A 5,264-nucleotide genomic window follows, 5' to 3' on the forward strand; every position below is an offset into this window, starting at 1 on the left:
GAGATTGTGGGCCGTCTTATTTTGCAAGGCTCTATCTCTGATAAAACTACGCGAATGGGCGGACAGATGGTGTTGCTATAGGCCAGGAAGAAACCACGAGTGTCCGCACTGTGACCAAGTCCAAATGGGCCGCCAAAGCCAGAGCTCGAAACTGCATCCTGACAGGCAATGCGGACCATGTGTAGCCTGCCAAGATGTTCCCCTTGATGGCAGATATGCCCACCCCGATACCACGCAATGCTGGGAATATGCACATCACCCTACAATACCACGAAATGCATGTATCTGCAAGAAATGCATGAAAAAGCTCATAAATCATTCAGCAGAGCCAATGCCTGTCACTGACAACGTGCAGCCTACAGAAGCGATGCCTGCACAGCATGTTGCAGCAGCAGCACCGGCACCAGCATCCGCAACAATACCAGACTGCTCAGTAGATGGTTGTGATTTGCCACGGCATGTCACAGTTTCATTACAAGCAGTAGAGCTGGCCGAGAAGCTTAACGTGAAAGTAAACGCAAACGATCAGCCAGCGGGTCTCTGCAACCGGCATAACATGCAGCTACATGACAGCAACAGGCCCACATGCACCATGTGTGGCGCACAAATAAGGGGTGTTAAGCGTAAATGTCCGAACGTCGGAGCAGTTCAGCGTCAGCTGCACGCTGAGCGTGGTCTTACGGTCACCGCGGATAGTGCTTTTTGCCTAGCCTGTTATAAAGGCCAACTGGATATGGTGGACAGTCAGACTACTGACTTCAAGCTGGAGAGCCTGGTGCGGAGTATAACAGACGAAATGCACCAATGCACCTCACCCGAGGAGTCCGCATTGCTGGCAACAGCAAGATTCGTCTGTCTTGCATTCCTCGAGAACCGTTCTCTTCTTCTGGCAACGGCTGCTGATTTCTTCACCTCTTCTTCACCATCCATCGACTGCAACAACCGGTGGCTACTGTCCAGCCTTATTTCGAAGCTTGGCGCTCATCTCAGCCATGGGTCATATGGTACCAGTAAGAAACGAGGTACGCTCCTGTATCGTACAGGGTGTGACACAGTTCTGTGCTTATACAATTCCCTCGCCGTTGCACGATCCCAGACCCTGAAACACAGAGCACAAAATGAAACCCAGCACACACAGCACACAAGCCAACCCAGTGGCCCATCATCCTTCGTATCAGAGCTGTCGGCTGCAATGCACTCATAAATCAAAAGTCAAGCACAAGAATTCAAGCACAAAGAGCATAACGACCGAACTTCACTGTCGGAAATGAAGCTGGACGCAGTGGTGGATAGTGTGGACAGTGAGTTGTGGGGACACATTTGGCTGATGATGTACGGCCAATCGGAGTCAGAAGGAAGTCAAGCATCCAACCGCCGTGCAAAGAGGATCCGGTGCTTGTTTGTTCTATCATGCATGATGCATGCAAGCACACCAGCATGCACTTACCCTTTCCAGCTTGTTCTTTCGGACTTTGTGGATGCACATAGCAATTCCAGCGAGCTCATGCGAGTACTAGCTCGAGTCGGCGCAACAGCAGGTGGCGACTCCTACAAGCGATATCAAAAGACCATCATTGATAAGAAATCAGAGCTCGGAATGAACAGTGAGATATCTCACGCAAAGTTCTCCATTGCAACAGTGGATAATATCGACAAAAACGAGCCAGGCAGGCGAATGTACTACAGAGACCAGTCAAGAGGCTTTCATGGTACATCTATTCAGAGCATCACACCAAAGCCCATCAGTGGCAATATCGTCGCGTGCAACAACATAGACCGAGTGCCACATCAAGGATTCCACTGTGCATCACAGCCTGCCAACACGAGTGAACCACAGGGTATGCGAGGCAGGCTGAGGTCCCGTGCAAGAACAATGATTGAAGGCCAGAAGCCACAAGTCGACCATCAGAGCACGCAGAGACACTTACCTACACCCCAGTAACAGCTGGATGATGCCATTCAGTCTGATTGGCCCACTGGACCTAGTGCTGTTGATGACGAGCGCGCAAGACCATCTACATAAAGCACAGAGAATCCAGAAAATACGGCAAAAACCTGTGACACAACTATCACACATGATCAAGATAAGGCTGCAAGTACAGAATGTTCAGTATGCAACACCCAACCCGCAACCCGGGCCAGATGACGCGCGCGCGCGCGTGTCTGTGTGTGTGTGTGTGTGCTTCTATGGCTTCTGCTGTAGCATCTTTATCATCGCCTCCGGCGATGGGCGTCCAATGGTCCAATAGTGTGTGTGTGTGTGTGTGTGTGTGTGTGTGTGTGTGTGTGTGTGTGTGTGTGTGTGTGTGTGTGTGATACGTGTTTGTATGTGTGTGTGTGTGTGTGTGTGTGTGTGTGTGTGTATGTATGTGCGCGCATGCGCGTGTGTGTGTGAGTGTGTATATGTGTGTGATGCTGAATTCGAAGCCACATGCTCTCACAATGCTTTCACACATGCTGCGGACCCTGCGTCTCCAGCGCTTGCTTTTCTTTCAGGCCCTGCACTTCTGTGCAGTTGTGCTAAACTACATAACAAGTTTCTTTGACTATGTACTCCATCTATAATTATGTAATGAACGTCCTACCATGGTACATACAAAAGAAACTGTTCCACAAACTACCTTCAGCCAGAACTTTAGCAAACTAGATCAGCAGCCAGGAATACTGCTGGATTTTGATTAAAATCTGGGCCCCAATCACACGACTTACATAGAAATTCCGTATAGATGTCAAAGACAAAACAGCAAGGGGACTAGTTTGCAATGTAGAGGTGCCCAAGGAAATAAGCAGCCAAAACGTCCTTGTTCAAGCACAATTACTTTAGTGCAAAATTCCACACAATTCGACATACCTCCACGAAATTGTGGGCCGCTCCATTTTGCATAGCCTGATTGGGATGTGCTTTGGGAATCCAAACCCAAATATATCTACCTTTGGCTTAGAGCATAAGCCGAGAGTGTCCGTTATATGCTATCCACTCCAGCACGACAAGCAAGTTGATGGTACGATTACGACGAAAAAATGTATGGTGCAAACACAGGTCTTCATGGTCTACAGTTGGGCGCAACGAACCTCAGCTAAAGTGCCATAGGTGACAAAGGGACATACCTCAGCAGCAAGCCAAGTTATGAACAAGGATTCCTCCAGCACACGCCAGTTCAGATCCAAATAAGGTTGCAAATTCCCAACAAAACAATAGACCAATCCCGAAAAGATTGTCTGGGTTCGTGAAAGGGGGCACGCGTGCAAGCCAGAATGTGTGAAGTGTATCGTTTTGTATTCAGTTTGTGTGTGTCAGCTCATGGCGGAGGAGAGAGAGACTTTTGCTCGCCGAGCTGAAGCGAAAGGATTTGATGGAGTCCTGCCAGCAGCTAGTCAAAGGACCTTCGGTACCTTAGGCAGACCCTGACGGAGTTTGGAGGCCAGCTAGCTCTCGGTGAGGAGAGAAACATTCGCGTGGCGATCGACTCTCCGTAAAAAATGCAAGCTCCATAGCGCCGACATACTGCAACAGCTACGATTTCAGCTAACTAACTTCTCGATCTGCTGCTTCACATAGTTCAACTATTTACAAGTCCTGACTGTTGTAGTCTGAAGCTGGAGTCTCATCGCCCACCTACAGGTAGCTTTTGGAGCTGATGGATTTCCCGACTTGGACTCCTTCCGCAAACTCTCGCAACATTACTACAGCGTATGCTGTGTTTCCGCACGCTCGTGTCGACATGTCATCTATACTGTACATGTACCGGGTCGCGGAGGAGCTGGACGACCTCCGCTGACTCCAGGTTTCCGAAATACTGCCGTCGTCTTCGTTGATGTCGCTGGTGACATTCTCCCCTTGCAGGACGTGCGCATAGTTGTCGTCCCGGGGGTAAAGACTATGTTGTCTTTCGAAATAGTTCTTCATCACGCGCGAATGATGTTTCTCATCATGAACTCGTTCCGACGGTGTGACACGGCGATGGTCTTTGGTGGGGCACTGGCTTGGCGAAAACGATATCTTCTTGTGCAATATAACATTGATCGGCTGCAGATGAGTACAGTCACTTCGTGGTTGATCCTATAGGAGGGCAGCGGCCAGGAAAGAGGCAGGACTCAGCGAAAACGAAGCGCTCGCAACAAACAATAGCACTCGAAATATCTCGTAAGATTTAGGGCCTATCGCTTTGAGCCACAGCGCTCACAGCCTTGCCTACTTCATCAAAGTGAGCTCTACATGTTCGTTGACCTCTTCACACTAACCAGAAGAGCGAAACAAGGATTATGTCTTAGCATTTCAACTCCAACAGCAGACCATTACCAGTGCGAGAGAGAAAACTACGAAGGGCTTTGTTTTCTGTCGCATCGTCTCTTTTGCATGCAACTAACGAGAAAACCGTGTACTTACCCTCGCATTCACACGCGAACTATCAAACACGTCCTGTGCCGCATGCTGATCAGGTAGTGCCATGTATGTGTTGTACAGTGTACTCTCAGGTGACATGCCCCCTTTCGAACCCAGACAATCTTTTCGGGATTGGTCTATTGTGTCGTCGAGTCGTCATCTTTTTGCACCTCGATTTTTCCCGCGGTTGCAAATAAAAAACAGGCTACTCAAGGGCTTGGCGCACGGACTGGGACCACATATCGTCGACGCTCGCATGTGGAGGAAAAATGTGAAGGTCTGCTGCAAGCAGGTCAGCGCGGAGAGCTGCTATATCCACTCTGTGCAGCTGCCTAGTGAGGAGCGAACTCGCTGGCTGGCTTACTTCAGTAGCACAGCTGAGTGAAGCACTCACAGCAAAGTGATCGCTGATGTCACATGGTACGATGTTCCAGGATGTTAAGCTGGCATGGTTGACCAAGACTAGATCTAGTATGGTTCCACGCACACATTGGGGCAGAACACGAGTTGGTGCTGTCACGACGTTCTGCAGTCCATAGCTTCCACACGTGTCATGCATGTGGCGCAATTGTGGGCCAGGAGAAACTGGGTCAGCATTTACATTGAAGTCGCCCATCATAGTGACCGATCCGGTGTTGTTGGTGGCTGCCTGTAAGACAGTCTCTAGTCTGGGCCAGAACGCAACTGTTTCACTTGGCGGCCGGTACACACACCCTAAGAGATGAGGCGCCCGGGCACCTTTAAGCTCGATCCAGGTGCACTCTACATCATCCGCCGTCAAATCCGGGTGAGGCTTCACGGGGAGGGTCGACCTGAAGTAGATACATGTTCCACCTCCTCTTCCACCGGCACGGTCCTGACGGGCAATACTGAAGTTTGG

The 5,264-nt window shown here is 49.9% G+C and overlaps 1 long non-coding RNA gene across 1 annotated transcript; it reads right to left on the minus strand.

Moving 5' to 3' along the window:
* Nucleotides 1-434: 434 nt before the first annotated feature.
* LOC135805952 (uncharacterized) lies at nucleotides 435-1,604 on the minus strand. The gene is made up of 2 exons (XR_010551189.1): nucleotides 1,448-1,604; nucleotides 435-1,099 (listed from the first exon to the last, which is right to left on the minus strand). It is a non-coding gene; the product is annotated as an uncharacterized LOC135805952 (long non-coding RNA).
* Between the last annotated feature and the right edge of the window lie 3,660 nt (nucleotides 1,605-5,264).

This window comes from Sycon ciliatum, chromosome 1 (genome assembly GCF_964019385.1).
Source record: "Sycon ciliatum chromosome 1, ocSycCili1.1, whole genome shotgun sequence".
NCBI lineage: Eukaryota > Metazoa > Porifera > Calcarea > Leucosolenida > Sycettidae > Sycon > Sycon ciliatum.